The sequence below is a fragment of the Elaeis guineensis genome, chromosome 14 (genome assembly GCF_000442705.2).
Source record: "Elaeis guineensis isolate ETL-2024a chromosome 14, EG11, whole genome shotgun sequence".
In the NCBI taxonomy this organism is placed as follows: domain Eukaryota; kingdom Viridiplantae; phylum Streptophyta; class Magnoliopsida; order Arecales; family Arecaceae; genus Elaeis; species Elaeis guineensis.
In genome coordinates, this window is record NC_026006.2 from 10151084 (window position 1) to 10175479 (window position 24396).

Consider the following 24396-nt stretch of genomic DNA (forward strand, 5'->3'; position numbering starts at 1 on the left):
ATAAATATAAAATTAATTATATTATATTAAAAATATAAATTATATAATTTTATAAATTTATACTACTTTACAAGCATCAAAATTATATATATATAAAAAAAAATCATATGAGATCCTCCTCATCGTCCTCCTTATCATTCTCCTACTCCTGCATGTTGTCTCTTGTAGTTGGTGGATGAGAATCGGATGTCCTAGCATCCTGTAATGAAGAAAATAAAATATTATTAATAAGTTTTGATATGAAAGCATATATATTGATGTGGAGGTATATATTTTGATATACTATTTTATTTCTCAAACAGATTGTTCCTATACATTTCATTCAATGATACAGAACTATACACATCCTTAGCCCATCGATTGGATGGTTAGATTGATTTTTTATCTCCTAGACCTCTTTTTTGGACTCAAGCCTAAACATGTGAAGTTTCTAAATAAAAAAATTTAAACTAAATAAAAAAATTATTAACAGACTTACCTATTGCGATGGCTGTGACAACAAGCCCAGCTGATCATACAGATATGGATCCCAAAGAATTTCAATGACTGTATCATGGATGGCATCTCAAAAGCTCTAAGGTCGCTAGCTCCAAAGATTCTACATGACCTTCTCCACATATGTATCACCTCACGTCTGGATCGTTGAGGCCTGAAAAGAGGACGTCGAAGAGTATTAAGCTATTGGAGGATCGAAGCTATGGTTGAATCTAATGATCTGGCCCCTACTCACCCCTCTAGTGGCTCTGAGCCATCCCTCAAGGTCGAGGGGCTGAGAAGATGGGTCTTCATTGTACCACGATATGAGATACTTTGTGTAATCCACCTATCTGTTTAAAAATTTATTAGTTCATACATATCGATATATATAAAAACTTAATAAATAATATTTTAAATTATTATCACGATCAATCGAGAGCTAGGATCTAAGTATCACTAGTCCTCCGAGACTAGTGTGTGGCATCCCATATCTACAGCTACCCAGATGCACGACCCAGTTATCATATCTATAATAAATAAATAATAAAATTAAATTAATTAAAATATACATATGATCAATTTAATATGAAATTAATTTAAGTGTAGATTTTTTATCAATCTATCGGCCACAACATATGTGCCAATGGAGTCATCAGTGTGCTTGATCGAATCCTGTCAGATGGTCCGATTTTGTCGTGCCCTCTGCCATCTACCAGAGTACTCCTTAGTGCTCCACCTATCACAGAGGGTCTCCCATATGTCCATCCGTATCTAGTGATCTGTGTAAGACTTTCAGTTCGATGGCGAGTTAGAACTGGAGTGCTCTATGATGGACTCTCTAAGGCTATATAGTCCATCCCGGAGCCTACATATGGCCACCTCCTCGAAGGTCTGATGGTCATGTTGGAAAATGTAGGCGATTTTATGCATGTATTTTAAAAATTTTTAAATTAAATCATAGAAAAAAATAACTAGATTAATCATATTAATCTAACATGTATATAATCAAATCAATAAATCAACCAACTCTAGGATCTATGACATGATATATTGTATATAAAATCTGAAAAAATCAGAAGATAAAATTTGTATGCATAGATGTGAGCAGTAGATCAAATTTACTTCTAATTTGAGTTCAAAACTTCATACCTAAGTATGGGTCAACGATCGCTGTTACTGAAAGACATGGTAAAGAGGATCCTCGCTGGTTGCTCACAGCCACACATGTGTTCAGCCTCTATGGATAGTCCACTCGAAGTTTCTATTTGATCAGTCTCCTCGGGAGTGCTAGCTTGTGCAAAGACCATCTTGTTGGTTGATCTGAATCCTTTCTTCAAATCTCTCAAACCTTTCAAAGATTGAAGAAGGACATCTGGAGGAGATGAAGATGCGAAAGAAACATGAAGAGGAGATACTTTTTCCTCTTCTTTTTCTCTCTTTCCAAACCCTTAGGAACAAAACCCTAGGGTTTCTATGTTTTGCTCACCCAAAGAGGAGAAGGCTTTCCTCTTTCTCACACCATGAAGTCATGCCCCACCCTTTCTCATCATGAAAAACACTTTTTTAGATGTCTCTTACATATGCACAAAGGAAAAAATCCTTTTTATTTGGTGTCAAAGGTGATTAGGGTTGGAAGAGTCCAAGAGAAGTTGGACTCTTGAGTTGTCACCCCTTCTCACAAAAGGTTTTGCCCCTTCACAAATTTTTTCATGCACAAAAAAATGTTTTCATGCTAAATCAGATCCTCATCTGATTTCTCATGGTGAAAACCTCCTTTTTGTCACACAAAAGAAAAGGAATCCAAGGTGTGGTGTGTAGGTGGTTTGGATGAGATCCAATCTCATCTAGATAAGGAATATTTTTGAAATCAAATTTCAAATATTTCTTTTATCAAAACCCAACCATATTTGGTATTGAGAAAGGGGTGACATCTGATGTTATTGGCATGGAAAAACCTCATGCAAAAACATTTTTAGCATGAGGATTTGTGGCATCTATAATTTGGGTGAGGCAAGGGAAGAGTCCATCACTACATGGACTCTAGGATTCCTTATTCGATTCAAACTAAATCATATTTGATTAAGTCCAAATAAATAGATAAAACTTAATCTAATTAGGTTCATAAATTTTTTATTAAATTCTAATCTAATTAGAAATTGATTGAACCAAAATTCTAATCAAATCAGAGATAATTCTCTCTTAGCGATTAGATCATCTCATAATCTAATCGGATCAAACCTAATCGAATTTAATTCAATTAGATTTGATATAATCCTCTTTGCTCAATCAAATTGAGCTAATCAGTAATCTAATTGCTAATTAATTTTTTATTATTTTACTAATACTTAGTGAATAAATTTATTACAACTTTTGTATATGGTTAACTATCAATCAAATTGATGATTAAATCCTTGAATGATTCTCAACCATTGATCAGCCACAAGATCAGTGAGAAACTTCTTTTGAGTGTGACTTCGTAGGTTCGAATCTAAGCCGGTAGTATAGGAATAAATTTTTGAACTAATCGATGTAACCATCTAGCAATGGGACCTAATGTTTGGATAGGTCGAATGATGGCAAAACAACATTCAAGAACCTATTGACGTATGGTTATCGTATAATTCATCCCTTTGATCCAAATGCTCAAAGAGACTTAGGATTTAACTATCAACCCTAGATAAGTTATCCACATTATATTTCAATTTTTTAAATCCATCACATGGATAACTCAGGCTCAGATTTTATCAAATTAAAATATAGTGATGCATTAACTCCTACTTATTCGAAAGAGTCAATCCCATCTTGTCTCATGCACTGACTTGATAAGTACTTGATTGCATCTTGAAACCTTCTATCACTGAATTAAAAATTTAGATAGACCGACACCAAAGCATGGTGAGTTGCTTGTAAGTCATTGTAGTGATCTCAGATTGGAGAAACACTTATATCCATACCCTTCGCGAGCTACTCTTGATAGCAGAGTGCTCTGCAATTAGTCACATTCAATGACGATGTACTCCTACATCCCACCTGCATACCATACTAGTATCTCCACACCATTTGGTTATGAGGATAACCTACGTATATGGCATATAACGACCTACCCTTAATATCATTATCGTCCTAGTAATAGCATATCGTTTGGTCGCGAACCAGTTTAAGGACTACGCAATAAATCCTCCTTTATCGATCAAAATAGTCCTAAGGACTTCATCACAATACAAGAGTTTATTAGAAGATGTAACCTTATGATAAAAAAGACCAAATAACTTTTATTATTGATCAAATCATATATATTTATAATTAGCATAATCATCAAACGATTGACTTTAGGATATAATTTCTAACAACTTCCACTTGGACTAAAGCCAATCAATATAATATCATATATCCATCTTCGATTTATCATCTCAGAACTCCTAAATATTGAGATTTTAGTAAATGGGTTGGTCAAATTCTCCTTTCTATTGATCTTCGAAAGTTCGACGTCACCTCAATCCATGATTTCCCGAATACGATGGTAGCAATGCAAAATATTTGGTAAGCTAATGAGACTTTAGCTCCTTGACATGAGCTATAGCTCTGGTGCTATACAATATAGTAGGAACATCATTGGAGGGTACCATTCCTAGCTTGCCAATGAACCTGTACAATTACATAGCTTTCTTGCAAGCATCGGATGCTACAATGCATTCTGCCTTACAAATTGAATTGGCTATATTTTTTTGCTTGAAATTTTCCAACAGATTGCTCCATTATTTTGGATAAATATGTATTCCGATACATTCTTGCTATTATTATATCTAATTAAAAAATTAAAGTTAAACTTCATAAGTTTTAAATCAAATTCTCCATGATCGAGTCACCAGTCCTTAGTATTTCTCAAATACTTAAGGATGACCTTCCAATGATTCTCATTCGGATCTTACAGGTATCCACTCACTATTCTTAGTGAGTATACTGTATCCGATCTCGTACATGATGTACATGATAGGATAAATTTTACTCATAAATACTCTATATATGTAGACTAGGATAACCCAAGCAGCCTTTTAGATCAATCTCTATAGATCTTCATCCCTAGGATGAGGGATGCTTTTTCCAAGTCTTTTATGGAAAATAATGATAACAGTAAAATTTTTATTCTCTATAATATAAGGAATGTCATTTTTGATTAAAAAAATTTTATTCATATGTAAAAGAAGAAATACACTCACAGAACTATTAACCCATTTGTATTTACAGTGTTCTTCTTCATTCTCAATGAAGCCATGCATTTTGATCACTTATCAAAATATATGTTCCAACTCCAAAATATTTAGCATTGCAATAGGAGAAAATATTTTGTTATGATCAATATTATAATGTTGACGATATCCATATACAACTAGATGGGCTTTTTTTAGGTCTCCACCTTCTGGTCTGCACCCTCTGATCCTATTAAAGATCTACTTATACTTTATGGGCTTTACCCTTTTGAGTGGATCAACGAGTGTCCATACACCATTGACCTTTATGGACTCCATTTCGGACTTTATGACTTTAAGCCACTAATCGAAGTCGGACCTTTGCATGGCATCCATGTAGGTGATCAGATCCTTATTGTTCTCACCGAGTTTAACAGGATCACATCCCAGACCTAGAAATCAAAGTAGCTATCCGACGGATGCAGTACTCTACTAGATCTCCTTAATGGTGCCTCTACAATGGATTTCAGATTTGATCTAATCAAATTTAGTTCTATGGGTTCACTAGATTGTGTCAGTTCTTTTACCTGTTGAACTTCATAAGTTTCATATTAAAGGTATCAATTCCTTCACCAAGGTACTCTTTTTTTAAAAAAAATATCGAACAACTTTTATTCTTTAGCAAGGTAAAAGTTATGTCCCTTAGATTCTTTGGGGTACCCTACAAAATAATGTTTATAGGATCAAGATCCAAGCTAATTGATCTACAAATGCTTGACATAAACCAAACACTCCCAAACCCTAAGGTAAGAGGGTACTGGCTTACGCCAAGTCCATATCTCATATGGTGTCTTTGCGACTGATTAGTTTGGAATCCTATTGGGAACATGACAAGTAGTCTCAAGAGCATAACCCTAAAAAGAGACAGACAGGCTTGTAAACCCCATCATGGATTGAACTATATCTCATAAAATCGATTTTAATAAGAAAGAATCCTATTCTCTTCTAGATATGACAAAAAAAAAACTCACCAAATAGGCATTCTCCTCCTTGGTCTGATCGAAGAGTTTCAATGCTCTTCTTAATTTATTTCTTTACTTTATTATAGAATTGTTTGGATATTTCAAATAATTCAAATTCATGATAAATATATTTATAGATCCAATACATCAGTAAATATCAGACTCAGAATATCATTGGCTCATTCATCTTTTCCAGCAAAAAGTGACTTTATCATCTTACTAAGGAGATAGGATTAACAGGTTGACAATGATTCACAATCATTGACTTTGAGAATTAACTCCTATTGATCCTATTCTTGTTTATATGATCGAGTCTAAATTGCCAAAGGTAGGCTTCCATGACATTATCTACTTTAGAATATTTATTTGTTGTGTACAGTACACTAGCAGACTGTGACTATTCGTAAATTCCATTTCTTAGTTGTCCACCATGATTTTAATATCATTTATAATGACATCTCAAAATCATTCTATATTGACAATATAAATTCATCTTTGGTCAGAAGGTCTACTATAGTTACATTCATCAAAAGATGGATAACAATGACAATGACTTAAAACGATATTATTAGAATCAAAAACTTGCTTGAGAATTCTTAAAGCCAGAACTGAAACATAACTTTTAGCTCCAATATTCAGGAATCTTTTGTTGTTTCCAATCTTTCTACTAATTTGAAGTCATTGCAATAATTTACAAATATAAATCGGACTTCTGGTATCTAATACCCTGATAGTAGTACCATGGACAGAGAAATCATTAGGTGTTATCACATAAGCACCATGTCCAGTAACTATTCGCTGATTTCTCTTCTTTAGGCTGTTGGGTCACGAGAAACTAAATACAAAGAATAATTTCTCTTCCAGTGTCCCTGCTTCTTCTGAATGAAGCACTCTGTTGGACTCGGATTAACCTAAGACTCATTTGTTAGTTCAAGCTCTACAGCCCAAGCACGACAGCTTACACCTACCTTTTCTTTCCTTTCTCAAAGAGCTGACGCCTTGTAGAAGATATATCCTCAGAGGTGCCAAAGAACTCCTTCAATGTTTGAAGGATTTTCTTTGGCTAGCATTCTCAAATTTATAATTAAATTCATCATTCGATGCAGTCTTCATACCACACCATGATTCGATCATTAAGCTACTTCTGATAAGTGTCATTGATTTTATCACATGCATTGGGCATGAGTGTTAGAGTTTTATGATTTTATGCATGCATGATTTTGCAAAAAGAATATGCAGTAGAATTTAAAAATTTTTTAGATTAAATCTAATTTAATCTAAGCATGCATAAGGTCATATCTTCAAACCATAACCAGAATCATCATATATGAGATAAGATTCAAATACAGAAATCAAATAGAGAAAAATAAATAAAACATACCTGGATATGGATCAATCTTCAATGTGAACAGATGATCATGGATGTTCTTCGAAGTTTCCTTCTAGCCGCATAAGTGCTAGGCCTCTACGGATATCCACACGAGACTCTGATATGATCAGAAGCCTTTTGATCTCACCAGAGTGCTAGCTCTTTTATAGTGATTGCATCTTGATGGTTGAAAATCTTTTTTTCTCCTAAGACATTCTTAGAGAACAAAAAAATGTAGGAGGATCTTGATCTCTAATCTAGAGATCATGAGAAGAACTCTTTCTTCTCTTTTCTTTCTAAAATCCATTCATCAAATCTCTACAATAGAGATGTAAGAATTTTGTCCAACTATTAGACAAAAGAAGAAGGAGACAACCATATCTAAATATCGACAAGAGGGGAGAGGGTGATGTCCTAACAACCAACTCTTGGTTGTGTAAGAAAGAAGAGATCAAAGAAAAACAAACCTCAGACCCTTTCAACGTCACCTCTCCCCTTGCTTTTCTCCATGCAACTTCTTCTCCTTTTGGACGTCCCAACCTGATGCTAATCCTCCTTTTTACACATCCCATAAGGTGGGTTTTTATAGGCTTAAGAGGAGTCATAACTTGGTTAGGAAATAGGAGTCCTAAACATGTTGGACTCTTGGATTTATGGACGCCGCCCATATCAAAGTTCCACGCCCAACTATTACACGGTGCCAAGGGAGTTTAAAGGCCCTTCTTACACGCTAAAAAGGGAGAGGAGTTGGCATCAAAAATCTGGTAGGGAGTTGGTTATTTGTGGCGCACAAATCAGATTCAACGTGGAGTCCTTTCGGCACATGGATAGGAGAAGAATTTTAAATCACATGGGACTCAATTAGTTGACTGTTTTAAGTCAAATAAAATCTCAACTAATTCTAATCATATTAGGATCAGATTAGACTCAAATAAATAGGAATCCAAATCTGATTTGGAGTCCAATTAATTTAGATTAGATGTCTCCTAATTGGAGGAGGAATCCTAGTCCTATGGATTTTTTCTTGGTGTTGAATTTTAATCCTAATCCAATTAAGATTTGGTGCAGCATGAAAATGAAGATTGTTAGTCCAATTAGGAATACATACATCCTAGTTTAATTAAAAATTAGGTTAAATCCAAATCTTAATTCAACTGGGACTAATCATCCAATCCTTTTGGAGTTATCTTATAACCCTATAGGGTTGATCAAATTAAACCCAAAATGAGTCAAATTAAATCCAATCAAATTAGACTTGATACAAGCCCTAATGCTCAATCAAATTGAGCTAATTAGCAATCCTATTGCTAATTAATCCTCCTATAACTCACTAACTCTTTAGTAAGTTACATAATGCAACATCTGCATTAGATCAATTATCAATCAAATTGATAATCAAATCCTGTTACGATTCATAATCGTAATTCAACCATCTGATCAGTCAAAAATTTTTTTTATGTGTGATCTCATAGATTCTATTCTGTCTGTAGTGAGATATATTATGATCTCTATTATAATATCATTGAAACTCTTTTCAATGGGTTGGAATAATTCCAACTCTGCCCACCAAGGATCATTGATCATCAAGATGATCCTCATGAGTCTCACAATCCACTATTGACACATAGCAGTATGTAGTGAAAATCCAGTAAAATAAAAGATGATGAATCTCTAGGTACAGTTAGCGCATGATACAGTTTCTCTATCATGAGTTCCGACCAGATGGCAGGTCATGGATGAATCATCAAACCTCAACATCAGTCATATGATAGATTCAATCAGCTCGAGTCTATATGTGACTCTATGGAAACTCTTTTTCATCAATCATATTGCTATGGCCATAGACTTAAGGACTCAGCCTTTTAAATCTCATAAGACTACTCTCTTCTACTAGAGTCGATAGATCCCATCTTGATGCACACCCCACTCCTACAGTGGACCAACTATCACCAACATCCACTACAAGGGCTCCTTGAGACCCATGTTGATGTTTCAGTCGAACTCCAACAGCCTCACAGTGAGTAGTAGTGTCATCAAAGGTCAAAAGACCAGTCATACAACTGCAGCATCAGGAAAGTCATTAACGACTGAGCAGACATCTATGTGACTTCTCGTGTTGGTCACGCTCTGTGCCAGTTATTCTCTAATAACCACCTGTACTTTTGCTCTAATATCTCTACACTGCAGACTTGAGACCCATCTGTCCGAAGGAAGCGATCCGTGCACTGGTCTATCCAAATAAATCACCATCCCCATAATGATCTTATGATCAGGAGCAATTTAGGAATCAATTATTAATGACACATGCCTCAAATTCTCAACTCTTTGAGAATATGTGTCATTATTTTATTAATCCTTTGGATGATTCATGGATACATAAACATGAATGGTACTATAACTACCGAATAAGTATAAAATTATATCCTAGAGATATGAAATATATCAGTCAAGATTGGCTTCTAGGGCATACATCCAACAATCTTCCACTTGCACTAAAACCAATCTGTCATGTACCAAGCTCCATCTTCATAAGATAGACTTTAGTTTTAGGCTAGCTAAGTGACTTACCAGCGGGTCCTCCACATCACATGTGATGTTTGCTCTCCATACCTCTATGTATTTCTACTTAAAGTAGTCGTGTATTCTGCTGTTCTATGTGCTTGGATATCTGGTGAGACATAGGCTCCTTAGTAAGGGCTATGGTGCCATTATCTTTGCAGTATAGTGTCACGATATCTGATGGCATGACAACTAATTTTGTAACTAATATTAAAACCAAAATGCATCCTATACATCTATAGTGTACTCAGCTTCCATTGATCGATTATTTGAAATCTTTTCAAAATATCGACATAGGAACATACCCCATGATGTAGATTGTTGCCCAGCTATGCAACCCAAGAGGGGGGGTGAATTGGGTTTCTAAAAATTTTAAGCCCAACAGATAACTTATGAAGAACAAAACAATGGCTTTAAATCAATATTAATTAACTAAAGCAGTATTGCAAGGATATAATAAAGAAATAAGATAAAGCGATAAAGCACACCACAAACACAAGGATTTATAGTGGTTCGGTGCTAACCTTGCACCTACGTCCACTCCCCAAGATCCCACTTGGGAATTTTAATCCACTATCCTTTGTATTCAACCCGAATACAAAACGTCGAAAACTCCGACACTAGCTATCCCAAGCTAGAATACAAGACGTCGGAAACTCCGACCCTAGCTATCCCAAGCTAGAACACTTGTTTCCCGGGTACAAGCAAACCCAAAACACTCCGATTTCAGGTTCGGATCAACCTTTCCTTGTTTTGGAAATCCTCCAAAAATAAGAGCAAAAACTCACAAAGAGTAAGAATATTTAGAGCACAGATGAATACAATAACAGCTCCTTAAATGAGCAAATATAACAATAAAAGCTTTACTCAAATGAAGAACCCCTTTTTCAGATTTTCTCAAGATGAATGAACGGTTGAACGCTTGAGAAGAGGTTGATTGTTGATTGAAGATCTCTTGAATGCTTTGAACGATCTCTAGATCAAGGTTGAAAACAATCGACTTGAAAGATTCTCTCTTTGAATGCTCTTGCTTTTCTTTTTCATAAACTCTCTTGAATATTGTGGATCCTCTCTCTTCTTCTTGAATATTTCGTTGATCTCAGATTTAGGATCCTCTCTTCTCTTTTGATCTCACGTTTGATCTCCCGATTTCCACACTTTTTCTTTGCAATTTGATCTGCTATTTAATCTGCAATTTCCTTTCACCATTTTAAGCATTTTATGGCATTAGTAGCAAGAGAAAACAATTTAGGCAGATAAGGAGCCGTTAGAGGATTTTTAGGAAGCATAAATGGCAATTAAAATGGACAAAAAAATAGCCGTTGCTGATATTTCCCGTCGCAGGGGTCGACTCATGAGTCGACTCATGCTTCAGGAGTCGACTCATGAGTCGACTTCTGTTGCAACAGACCAGAAGGTCTGATTTCTGGATTTTTAGGCTCAAATCAGCAGAGGTCGACTCATGAGTCGACTCATGCCTTGTGGGTCGACTCATGAGTCGACTCACAGGTCGTGCCAAGTCAAAAAAATCCAGCGTGTCATGGGAATTTTTTGCGTGCCATTCAGCTCATAGTGTCATGAGTTGACTCATGAGTCGACTCATGCACTTCAAACCTTCATAACTTCAAAAATATAAGTCCAAACACAATAAAATTTTCACCAATAAATTTCAAATCATTTGTTCTACCAAATGGTACTATCAAATCAGGATTTTAGTGAAATTATGATTTTGCCCTTGAAGAGCATAAGGACTTTTTCAATTGTTTGTATCCCTTCAATCTGCTTTGTAATCATCAAAATCAATCTAGGAGCAACAATCTCCTCCTTTTTGATGATGACAAAACATATGAACAAAAATATTTATGTTAATGCATTAATTTCAAAAGAATCCATTATGGGTGTATATGCTTGAAAAGAGTATGATTCTTTTGGCATGTAATATAAATGCAAAAATAGTTTGTCCATTTTCTTAAAGATTTGAAAAGGGTATTAGATCATTTTGAGTTCAAGATATTTCAGAGCAAGAGAAGATAAATAACTTTTTCTATGTATCAGAGCAAAAATAATTTTTACAATGATATCAGAAAAGATTTTATAATGTATCAGAGCAAGAAAATTTTTAATGTATCAGAGAAAATTTCATACAGTATCAGAGCAAATGTTATAATATTTTAGAGAAACCTTCACACTGTATCGGATCAAATGTTATCATGTATTAGATCAAGTTGAAAGAAATTGTAGGATGTATCAGAGTAAAACAAATTTCTTATTGATGTCTCAAGGTGAGTAAAATTTCAAAAGCAAGTTTGAATATCAGAGCATATATATAAAAAAATACTTATTTGCATTGTACTCATGATTTTGCTTTTGATGGATTAAAGTTCTGTCTGATACCAAATTTCGATACCAAAATTTCTCAAAGTTTTGTTTAATCTTTCAATCCTTGTTTTTGTCTAATTTCTCCAATATTTGTTTAATTTCTTTAATATTTGTTTTAATTTAATTTCTCCCCCTTTTTCTCATAATTTAGGGTTTTGCTTTTTGTCTAATTTCAATTTTTGTTTAATTTTAATTTCTCCTCCTTTTTGACATCATCAAACATAGTTAACTCTTTCTTTTCCTTTTCTGAAAATATTCTTTAATTTCTTCCTCTTTAGAGTTTTTCACAGATGTTTGCTCCCCCTTAATATAGCAATTATCAATAGCAAACAACAATAAGGAGAAGATAATATTTCAACAGATGTATCGGAGATTGAAATATAACCAAAATATAATCATTATAAAGAGGTAGAAATATAGGTAAAAGATGATTCCATTAATATCATAATTGTTTCATAAAATTCAACCAGCTAAATGTCAATACATGGCCCCAAGGTATAGATCTTAGAACAAGATACTAACTCCTAAGATCTAGATAAGTCAATGATCAGAGTCATCAGATATAGTATGAGAAGATGATGGATCAGAAGTGCGTCCTCTACCCCGTCTGCCTCTGCCACGAGTAGGAGAACGAGATGAACTGGGAGGCTGAGAACGCTGAGATACTAGGGCTGATATCATGAGTCTGATAGAATCAAGTACGTTCAGTGCTCTGGAAACAGATTGAAGTAGAGCTGTGAACTGGGTGGTAGCATGCTCACTCGATCCTCTGATCTCTTTCCTCAGTAGCTCATATCCACCTTCTAGTGCTCCTCTGAGCCTGCCAGCCTCTGCAGTGAGGTCTGTGACCTCAATGGTAGACTCCTGTGGCTGGGGATGGGCCAATGCAAGAACTTGCCCCTGCAAGTCAAGAACTCTGCCAGTAAGTCTCCAGACTGTATCCTCAAGCTGCTGTATCCTGATGGACTGATCTGAAATCATCTGAAATACAGTGGAGATGTGGGGAGTAATGGTCTGATCAGAAGAAGTAGCTCCAGGTGCAAAAGAAGTACTACTCCACTGGCTAGACAACAAAGAAGCCACACGCTGAGATATATGCTCGATCTGATCATCAGCCAGTCTGAACTCTGAATGAGGTGCTCTGCTCTCTGGCTGATACAATGGTGTGGGCATCCTAGTAAACTCAGAAGGGCCAGCCTCAGTATCATGAATGAACTGGGTATCTGGTGAAGCTGCCCTGAAATCATGTACAGGAGAAGATGGACCTTTTTCTTCTACTCTGCCTTCAGTTCTGTCTTCAGCTCTTTCCTCAGCTCTCTCCTCAGCTCTTTCTTCAGAGCCCTTGATCCAACCACCAACAGTCTTTGTAATTCCCATTCGGTGCAGGCTGTGTTGGTTGAAAGTGTCCACATGTGAGAGCTTGGTAGGTGTCTCCCCTTCACAGCTAACTCTAAACCTCCTAAATACTCTAGTAAGGGCCATACCATAAGGCAAGTGTGCCTTGGATCTGTTCAAAGTTTCTCTCATGGCCTCTATCATAAGTGCAGGGAGGTTTAGGGGGGTCTGAGTGATGATATGAAACATGACACATACATCTCTGCCAGATAGTAAGTCATGTCTACCACTCCTAGGAAAGAATAGTTTTGTCACAATCTGATGCAGGACCCTCATCTCAATGGACAGTAGCTTTGCTTCCAATCTGTTTAAACTTCCTGAAAAATCTTCTCCTAAGATAATTCTGATCCCTTCTTCTTTAATTGGGAGTTCCATATATGAGTATCCTTCACTAGGCAACTGAAGTATCTCTCCCAATATCCTAGAATCCAAACAGATGTCAATCTCCTTTACAGTTGAAGTCACAGACCCGTTTCCATAATTTAGGTTCTGGTAGAACTCTCTGACTAGATCAACATAGGTGACTTCCTTAAGAGAGCAATAAAGTTCTCATCCTTGATTTTTGATCTTGGTAGCAAAAGTAAAGCCTTCTTTCTCAAAGAACCAAAAATCTATATTTTTCCCGGTTTCTACTTTTCTATCAGAAAGAAGATTTACACTGGGGCTTATGGAGGATTGAGAGGGACCTTGAGCAGGTACAGAAACTGAATTGGGAACAGTGGAAGACTGAGCATGCCTTTTCTTTTGGACAATTTCCTCAGGCTCTCGGATTGATTTCCTCCTTTGGGAAAGTTTCATCTTTGGAGCCATATCCAATAAAGTAGCAGACAAGAAGACTTGAATTCAGTGGAGGAGGGATCACAAAAGAGTAAAGAAGAATTTTGGTGGAGAAAAGAAGTGGATTTTGAATGAACGGTGAAGTTCTAGGGCACGTTCCACCCGCGCCTATCACTGCGAGAAAGCACAGAAAAGTCCTTTTCAAGGAGGCGATTTTTGGTGGAGAGAAGGAGGGAGAATTGCCTCAGAATTGATCCTTGGATTTGGAGCAAAAAGAGTTGGAGAGGACGGCTTTCGGAAGGAAGACGACGAGAAGATGAGTCGTCTCATAAACAGGGTTTCCCGTTTTAAAAACAATGAACCCGATGGAAGTTGGTGGGATTTACAAGTTTGCCATTGAGTCGACTCATGGGGGTCGACTCATGAAGTTCAGAAAATCAGGAAAAATGCAAATAAATTTCAGAAAAATTCAAAATTTTGGGAGAAGGAATTTTGCTCAATGATAAGTTTTTTAGAGTGATAAAATTGAGCTTTTGGAACCAAGATAGTTGTTGGAAATTGAGCTCTAAGAATATTTGATAATAATTAAGAGAAGTTTAGGCAAATGGATCTAGAATTCCTAGATTTCTCCTAATTTCACAGAATCTATCCTCACTAAGGGCCTTTGTAAAGATATCGGCTAATTGATTTTCAGTGCAAACATATTCAAGAATTATATTTTTGTTTTGAACATGTTCTCTTATAAAATGATGTCTTATTTCAATATGTTTAGATCTTGAGTATTGTATTGGATTTTTAGATAGATTTATGGTACTTGTATTGTCACATTTTATTGAAGTTTCATTAAGTTTGATTCCAAAATCTTCGAGTTGTTGCTTAATCCACAAGATTTGAGCACAACAACTTCCGACTGCAATGTATTCGGCCTCAGCCGTAGACAGTGCCACCGAATTTTGTTTCTTGCTAAACCATGAGATTAGGTTAACTCCAAGGAATTGGCAAGTTTTACCTGTGCTTTTTCTATCTAATTTACATCCAGCAAAATCAGCATCAGAATATCCTAACAAATTAATTTGTGAGTCCTTAGAGTACCATAACCCTATAGTTTGTGTACCATTTAAGTATCTAAGGATTCTTTTAACAGCATTCAAATGAGATTCCTTAGGATTAGATTGATATCTTGCACATAAGCAAACACTAAACATGATATCAGGCCTACTTGCAGTTAGATATAATAATGAGCCAATCATACCTCTGTAGTATTTTAAGTCTACGCTTTTACCTTCATCATCCTTGTCAAGCTTACTTGAGGGACTCATTGGTGTGCCAATAGGTTTGCAGTTCTCCATTCCAAATCTTTTGAGTAGTTCCTTGGTGTACTTGCTTTGGGTGATGGAGATTCCCTCTTTTGATTGTTTGATTTGGAGTCCGAGAAAGAAAGTGAGTTCTCCCATCATGCTCATCTCGAACTCTCCCTGCATAAGCTTAGCAAAGTCTTGACAAAGGGGTTTAATTAGTAGACCCAAAAATTATGTCATCAACATAAATTTGTATAATTAGCATATCATTTTGGTTTCTTCTAATAAATAGGGTTGTGTCTACATTGCCTCTTGAGAAACCATTATTTAGTAGAAATTTGCTTAGCCTTTGATACCATGCTCTAGGTGCTTGTTTTAGACCATATAAAGCTTTATTTAATCTAAAGACATGATTGGGAAAAGCATGATTTTCAAATCCAGGGGGTTGTTCTACATATACTTCTTCAGAAATATATCCATTTAAAAATGCACTTTTAACATCCATTTGAAATAGTTTGAATTTCATAAAGCAAGCATAAGCAAGTAGAAGTCTAATGGCTTCTAATCTAGCAACAGGTGCAAAGGTTTCATCAAAATCAATTCCTTCTTCTTGATTATATCCCTTAGCAACCAGTCTTGCTTTATTTCTAATTACATTTCCATGCTCATCTAACTTGTTTCTAAAGACCCATTTTGTGCCAATTATTGAATAATCTTTAGGTCTTTTCACTAAGGTCCAAACATTATTTCTTTCAAATTGACTGAGTTCTTCTTGCATAGCATTAATCCAGTTATGATCATTTTCAGCTTCTTCAAAAGATTTAGGTTCAAGTTGAGATACAAAAGCACAATGATTAAGTACATCTCTAAGTGAAGAACGTATTTTTACCCCATGCATAGGATCACCGATAATTAATTCCTTAGGGTGGTTGTGAACATACCTCCATTCCTTGGGTAAGTCATTTGTACCTTGAGGTTGTTCTTGAATTTCTTCACCTTTCTCATTTTGTTCATCTTCTTGATCCTTGTCTTCTGGAGTTGCTGAATCTTTCAGAGTGATCTCCTTCATACCTTCTATTAGTGGATCTGCATCATCAACACCCTCATTCTTCCTTGAAGGAAGATCGTTAGATTCATCAAAGACAACATGTATGGACTCCTCAACTACTAAGGTTCTTTTGTTGAACACTCTAAATGCTTTACTAGTGGAGGAGTAACCTAGAAGGATTGCTTCATCTGATTTTGCATCAAATTTACCAAGTTTTTCTTTGCCATTATTTAATACAAAACATCGGCAACCAAAAACATGAAAATAGGCAATATTTGGTTTTCTTCCTTTCCAAAGTTCATAGGGGGTTTTCTTTAAAAATTGTCTTATTAAAGCACGATTTAAAATGTAACATGCTGTGTTAATAGCTTCCGCCCAAAAATATTTTGGAAGGTTGCTTTCACAGAGCATGGTACGGGCCATTTCTTCTAAGGTTCTATTTTTCCTTTCAACTACCCCATTCTGTTGGGGTGTCCTAGGAGCAGAGAAGTTGTGGCCAATTCCATTTTCATCACAAAAATTTTCAAAGTCATGATTTTCAAATTCTGTTCCATGATCACTTCTAATATTTTGAATTGAAAACCCTTTTTCATTAGTGACTTTTCGATGAAATTTCGTGAAAATTTGAAAAGTTTCATTTTTGTGAGCTAAAAAGAAAATCCAAGTAAAACGAGAGTAATCATCTATTATTACAAATCCATATCGTTTTCCTCCTAGACTAGTGGTTTTAGTTGGTCCAAATAAATCCATATGTAAGAGCTCTAAAGGTCTAGAAGTTGAAATAGTGTTTTTGGATTTAATTGATACTCTAGTTTGTTTACCTAATTGGCATGCATCACAAATTCTATCCTTTTCAAAATTCAATTTTGGCAAACCGAGAACTAAATCCTTTTTGATTAATTTTAAAAGAGAATGCATGCTGATATGTGCAAGTCTACGATGCCACAGCCAACTAGTCTCATTTATTTTAGCATTTAAGGAAACTAGGCATTGCATGTCTAATTTAGTTAAATCATTCAAGTCTACCATATAAACATTGCCATGCCTATGTCCTATAAATTTAATGCCATCGTTAATAGGACTCGTCACAATGCATACAGATGATTCAAAACTTACTTTATACCCTTTATCACAGAATTGACTAATGCTAAGTAAGTTATGCTTTAAACCTTTAACAAGTAAAACATTCTCAATGTATTTGGAGGGAGTGATACCAATGTTACCTATCCCGATGATCTTTCCTTTGCCATTATCTCCAAAGGTGACCATCCCTCCATCCTTAGCATCAAGCGTGATGAATTGTGATTCATCACCAGTCATGTGTCTCGAGCATCCGCTGTCAAGATACCATTTTCTGTTTCCTTCTTGGGATGCTAGACACACCTGCAAGCACAGATCAAGTTTCTGTCTTAGGTACCCAAGCTTTCTTGGGTCCTTTCGGGTTAGTCAGAATGGTTCCTTTTGGAACCCATATTTTCTTTGTGTTTGCATATTTGTTAATAAGACATGTGTATGATTTATGTCCTATTCTTCCACATTTAAAACAAGTAATATTTGTAGGCTTTTTACTTGAATAATTTGCATAAATATCCTTCAAAAATTTTTGTTTCTTCAGGGGTTTATAACCAAGTCCAGCCTTATCATATATAGCTTTCTGATTATCAAGGATCATATTTAGCTTGTTTGAACTTAAGGTGAACTTATCTACTATAGATTTTAGCCTGTTAATTTCATCCTTAAAGTTTTGATTTTCTTGAATCAATGTGAATTTTTCAATTGAAAGAATTTCAGCTTGTTTTACTAAGGACTGATTTTTCAATTTCAGCTCTTTGTTTTTCTTCCCTAGTTTCTTTAATTCATCAATTGAATCATAGAAAGCTTCATGCAATTCTTCAAAAGTAAATTCACTAGTGGATTCAGAAGTTACCTCATTTTCATGTGCCATCAGGCACAGATTGGCTTGTTCGGTTGAGGTTTCCTCGTCGGAGCTTGAGTCATCACTCGCACTCCAGGTCGCCATCATTGCCTTCTTTTTGAATTTCTTTGGACCTTTCTTCAATTGAGGACATTCGGATCTGAAATGTCCTGGCTTCTTGCACTCGTAGCATATAGGGGTTTGATCTTTCTCCTTTTCTATGCTTTGATTCCCTTTTGTAAATTTCTTTCTCATCCCCTATTTCCTTTTTCTTAGAAACTTCTTGAATTTTCGGGTGATGAGAGCCATCTCTTCATCCTGATCTTCATCTTCAGAGTCATCTGTTTCATAATCAGGTGAAGTTGTAGATTTGAGGGCAATGGTTCTTTTCTTTTTGATTTCATCCTCTTGATGTTGCATCATGCTAAGTTCATGAGTCATCAAGGATCCAAGAAGCTCTTCTAGAGGTAGAGTGTTCAAGTCCTTTGCTTCTTGGATGGCAGTCACCTTGGCTTCCCAAGTTCTTGGCAGTGACCTGAGAATCTTCCTTACAAGTTCACTGTTAGTATAAGATTTGTCAAGACTCTTTAAACCATTGATTATATCAGTAAAATGAGTAAACATAGCAGTTATGGACTCATCATGCTCTATTTTGAACAATTCATATTTATGTACAAGCATGTTTATTTTAGACTCTTTTACTTGATTTGTTCCCTCATGGGTGACTTCTAACCTATTCCATATTTCTTTAGCAGATGCACAAGTAGAAATGCGATTAAATTCACTAGCATCTAGTGCACAATAAAGAACATTCATAGCTTTGGCATTTAATTGTGCCAATTTCTTGTCAACCTCATCCCATTCTTTCTCGGGTTTGGTTGACTCCTCACCATCTATAATCTTGGTGGGTGTGTGAGGACCATTCACTATGATACTCCACATATCATAGTCGAGTGCTTGTATGAAAATCTTCATCCAAGCTTTCCAATAGGTGTAATTAGACCCATTGAAAAGTGGAGGTCGGTTTGTTGATTGCCCCTCAGCTAGAGAAGTTCCAACATGGGTTGCCATAGATCTTTGGCTCTTTGATTGTTAGATCAAAGAAGGGCTAGAGCACTGGCTCTGATACCACTTGTTGCCCAGCTATGCAACCCAAGAGGGGGGGTGAATTGGGTTTCTAAAAATTTTAAGCCCAACAGATAACTTATGAAGAACAAAACAATGGCTTTAAATCAATATTAATTAACTAAAGCAGTATTGCAAGGATATAATAAAGAAATAAGATAAAGCGATAAAGCACACCACAAACACAAAGATTTATAGTGGTTCGGTGCTAACCTTGCACCTACGTCCACTCCCCAAGATCCCACTTGGGAATTTTAATCCACTATCCTTTGTATTCAACCCGAATACAAAACGTCAGAAACTCCGACACTAGCTATCCCAAGCTAGAATACAAGACGTCGGAAACTCCGACCCTAGCTATCCCAAGCTAGAACACTTGTTTCCCGGGTACAAGCAAACCCAAAACACTCCGATTTCAGGTTCGGATCAACCTTTCCTTGTTTTGGAAATCCTCCAAAAACAAGAGCAAAAACTCACAAAGAGTAAGAATATTTAGAGCACAGATGAATACAATAACAGCTCCTTAAATGAGCAAATATAACAATAAAAGCTTTACTCAAATGAAGAACCCCTTTTTCAGATTTTCTCAAGATGAATGAACGGTTGAACGCTTGAGAAGAGGTTGATTGTTGATTGAAGATCTCTTGAATGCTTTGAATGATCTCTAGATCAAGGTTGAAAACAATCGACTTGAAAGATTCTCTCTTTGAATGCTCTTGCTTTTCTTTTTCACAAACTCTCTTGAATATTGTGGATCCTCTCTCTTCTTCTTGAATATTTCGTTGATCTCAGATTTAGGATCCTCTCTTCTCTTTTGATCTCACGTTTGATCTCCCGATTTCCACACTTTTTCTTTGCAATTTGATCTGCTATTTAATCTGCAATTTCCTTTCACCATTTTAAGCATTTTATGGCATTAGTAGCAAGAGAAAACAATTTAGGCAGATAAAGAGCCGTTAGAGGATTTTTAGGAAGCATAAATGGTAATTAAAATGGACAAAAAAATAGCCGTTGCTGATATTTCCCGTCGCAGGGGTCGACTCATGAGTCGACTCATGCTTCAGGAGTCGACTCATGAGTCGACTTCTGTTGCAACAGACCAGAAGGTCTGATTTCTGGATTTTTAGGCTCAAATCAGCAGAGGTCGACTCATGAGTCGACTCATGCCTTGTGGGTCGACTCATGAGTCGACTCACAGGTCGTGCCAAGTCAAAAAAATCCAGCGTGCCATGGGAATTTTTTGCGTGCCATTCAGCTCATAGTGTCATGAGTTGACTCATGAGTCGACTCATGCACTTCAAACCTTCATAACTTCAAAAATATAAGTCCAAACACAATAAAATTTTCACCAATAGATTTCAAATCATTTGTTCTACCAAATGGTACTATCAAATCAGGATTTTAGTGAAATTATGATTTTGCCCTTGAAGAGCATAAGGACTTTTTCAATTGTTTGTATCCCTTCAATCTGCTTTGTAATCATCAAAATCAATCTAGGAGCAACATAGATATTCTACCATCAATATCAGATATAAAATCTGAATTGATATATCCTCCCACTCTTAGCTTTGATCCTTCTCTAAATTAAGAGCATATCCTTAGTTCTTCTTAAGAGCTTAAGGTCATTTTCACAGCAATCCAGTGCTCTTGGCCTGGATACTACTGATATCTACTTGTGACATTCACAATATTATCTATATCAGTTCAAGTACATTATGGCATACGACTATGCCCGAGAGAGTAGCAGACCCTGAAGGAGGAAAACCACTTTTCCTCGTAGGATCTTCCAGATTTCACCAAATCTGGAGTGGAATAAATTTAAAATTTTTTATCCTACATGTGTTTTAGATCTAAATTTTTAGATCTAATTTTATTATCTGATATTTTAAATCTAAGATTAAATCTAAAACTATGATGAAAGAAGAAATACCTCAAGGGTAATCTGATTACCCTGCAGATGATCTCTGCACAGTTTGAGGTTCTGATGTAGCCATGCAAGCACCTGGCCTCTACCGGTATCCACTCAGGTAGGACCTAGAACATCTTCTCCTCATGAATCTATGCTCCAAAAATCAGATCTAAATCTAGTTAGGAAGATCTTCAAAAGTCTTTCTGAAGTTGGAGCAGTAGCCTGTCGAAGAAGTCCTGCAGCCTTCTGTTCTAGGCATCACCATGCCTTGGATCTTTGCCAAATGGACGTCCAACTCTTTGGATGTAAAGAGGGGAGGAAGGAGAGTAGGGAAGATGTGGAGAAGAGGGGAGGGGGCAGCAGCTATTGGGTTTTATGCATAGAATAACTTTTACCTCGAAACCCCAGGGGTAGCAGGGTTTATATAGACCCTGTATGCTGCGCAGTGCCACATCATTCAGCCAATCAAAAAATTCCAATAAATTTTGAAAAAATTTTGATTGGTGGAGTGATCTCATCTGATCAAATTAGATAAGAACCCCACCCTCTCTCCTAATTTGGTGCTAACATTGGATATGCTCAAACAAGGTGGCGCCAAAGAGTCCATGTTTATCAGGACTCTTTGGTTCTTATCCATTTGGCATGCCCACTTTAATCCAATTGGGCTCACGTCATAATTTGATTATGACACCCAATTCAATTGGGTTTTGGCATGTGGATACTCTACAAAAATTCTCCAATGAGCCCTCTTCAGTTTAAGACCCATATGTCAACTTTTGACAGATGTCCTAAAATGAATTTGACAGGTGCTAGAAATTAGTAGGTGTTGTCTTAAATTCATCTCATAAATTAAGACAAATCTTTTTTGAGCTGAACAAGCTTCATTTAGACTAAGAAAAACCTTCCTAAGGTTCTCTAAATGAGTCAAATCACATTTGGCTCAGTAGAGACAGAAAAGATTACACGAGGAGAAAGTTAGGCTCAATCGAGTGCTAGCATGATTTCCTTGAACCTAATTGGATCTAATCCAAATCAATTAAGTTAGCTCAATTGATGACATCCAGACCCTAACCCTTATTTGTGTGACCCAGTTAGGTTTAATTCCATATGGTAATAAGAGATGTCATGATCTCATCATCGACATCATCGAAACTCCTTTCGATGGACCAGAACTCTTCTGATTCAGACAATTAGAATGATCGATCATCAATATCATTCTAATTGCTTTCAAAATTCACCAGTGATACTTAGCAGTATGTGGTGGCAACCCATCAGAACTGAAGACAAACCTCTCGGTGCAGCTACTTGTGTGATTGAGTTCCTCTATCATGAGTCCTGACTGAATTAGGGTTAAGGTGAACTCGTCAAACCCAACATCAGTCATATGAGTTAATCGATCGATTCGAGTCCGATGTGAAAATTTAATAGAAAACTCTTTTATATTATTTCACTCTGCCATGGCCATAGGCTTAAGGACTCGATCTTTCAATTATCATAGGACTACTCCTCTCATCTACCGAGGTTGATAGATCCCATCTTGGTGCGACCTAGTTCCTACAATGAATATGCTACAGCCAACATACACCTCAAGATTCTGAATGGCTAGGAGATTGAGTTATGGTGTAGTCAAACTATAACACACTCAAGGTGAACTGTCGATGCACCTCAGATCAAAAAACTAGACACACAACTGCAGCATCGAGCTAGTCATCGACGAGAAGGTAGACTTCCTTATGACTGCTCGAAGTGGTCACGCTCAGTACTCATTCTCAATGAATACCTGTACTCTCACTCCAGTATCTCCACACTATAGACTCAAGACACATCTATCCTAAGAAAGTGATCGTACACCAACCTTTCGGATCGATCACCATCCTCGTGATGATCCTATGGTCAGGAGTTGTTTATGAGTTAGTTATGTAAATTTATATCTTAAATTTTCAACTCTTGAAAATATGAATTAACATTCCTACTAACTCAAAGGATGTATCACAGACACAATGTATATAATGTGATAGAAGAATAACCTTTTTATTCATTTATAGTCAAAATTATAAATTTGCCCTTAGATCTGTACAGGAATGTGTCAGCCGATCTAGCATCTAGGGCACATATCTAACAGACCCCTCTTCAAGATTTTTATGCTGAAACCTTTCAGCATCTAGTCTCTGTACTTTATCTGTAAAAATACAAGCATCCAATTGTATCTATCACTATAGATCTTTAGGATGCTCGATTTATATCTTTTGTGAAAAAATCTATATTCAACCATATTTTAATCGATGTCAGTATTGGATACTCCCATTGATCCTTTTGAAATCCTATAATTTCTCTTTTCTAATCAAATAATTGGATCATATGAAAGTTCCAACTTCAAGATTATTGTAGACTTTGTGATCCCCTATCACAAGAAGTGAAATCCATAGGCTATTTCATACAGAAATCTTCAGAAGATCTCTTCTCAGGAAAGCTATTTCACATTCTTTTTTTGGAGTCGATGTCTCACATCACCTCGTTGCAGGTTTTGGGATCATCTCTATGCTCCCCATCTCCCATGAGAAAATAACTTTCTCTACATCTTCTGTTAAGCATACCCAAGTACCTTTCGAGAGGATAGGAGATCCTACTATATGTATGAGGTAGAAGAGGAATATATGTCTACTGGCTCATGATGAATAGATTTTTAAGATTCCAAGGCTCATTGCTCTTCAGAGATACTCTCTTTGAGCTTAACTTTCCTCCCATTACTTTATCTTGGTTAAATAAGTTTTCAAGAAGATAGCATGTCAGGTCACAATCATATTGCAATCCTTTCAGAAAGTAACATCCCAAACTCTTTTAGGATGAGCTTTATAGATATATTCTCTAATATATCCATCTGCTGTCCTAGACATAGGCTGGACATCCTTGAATCTCAAAATAATCAAGATTCAGTT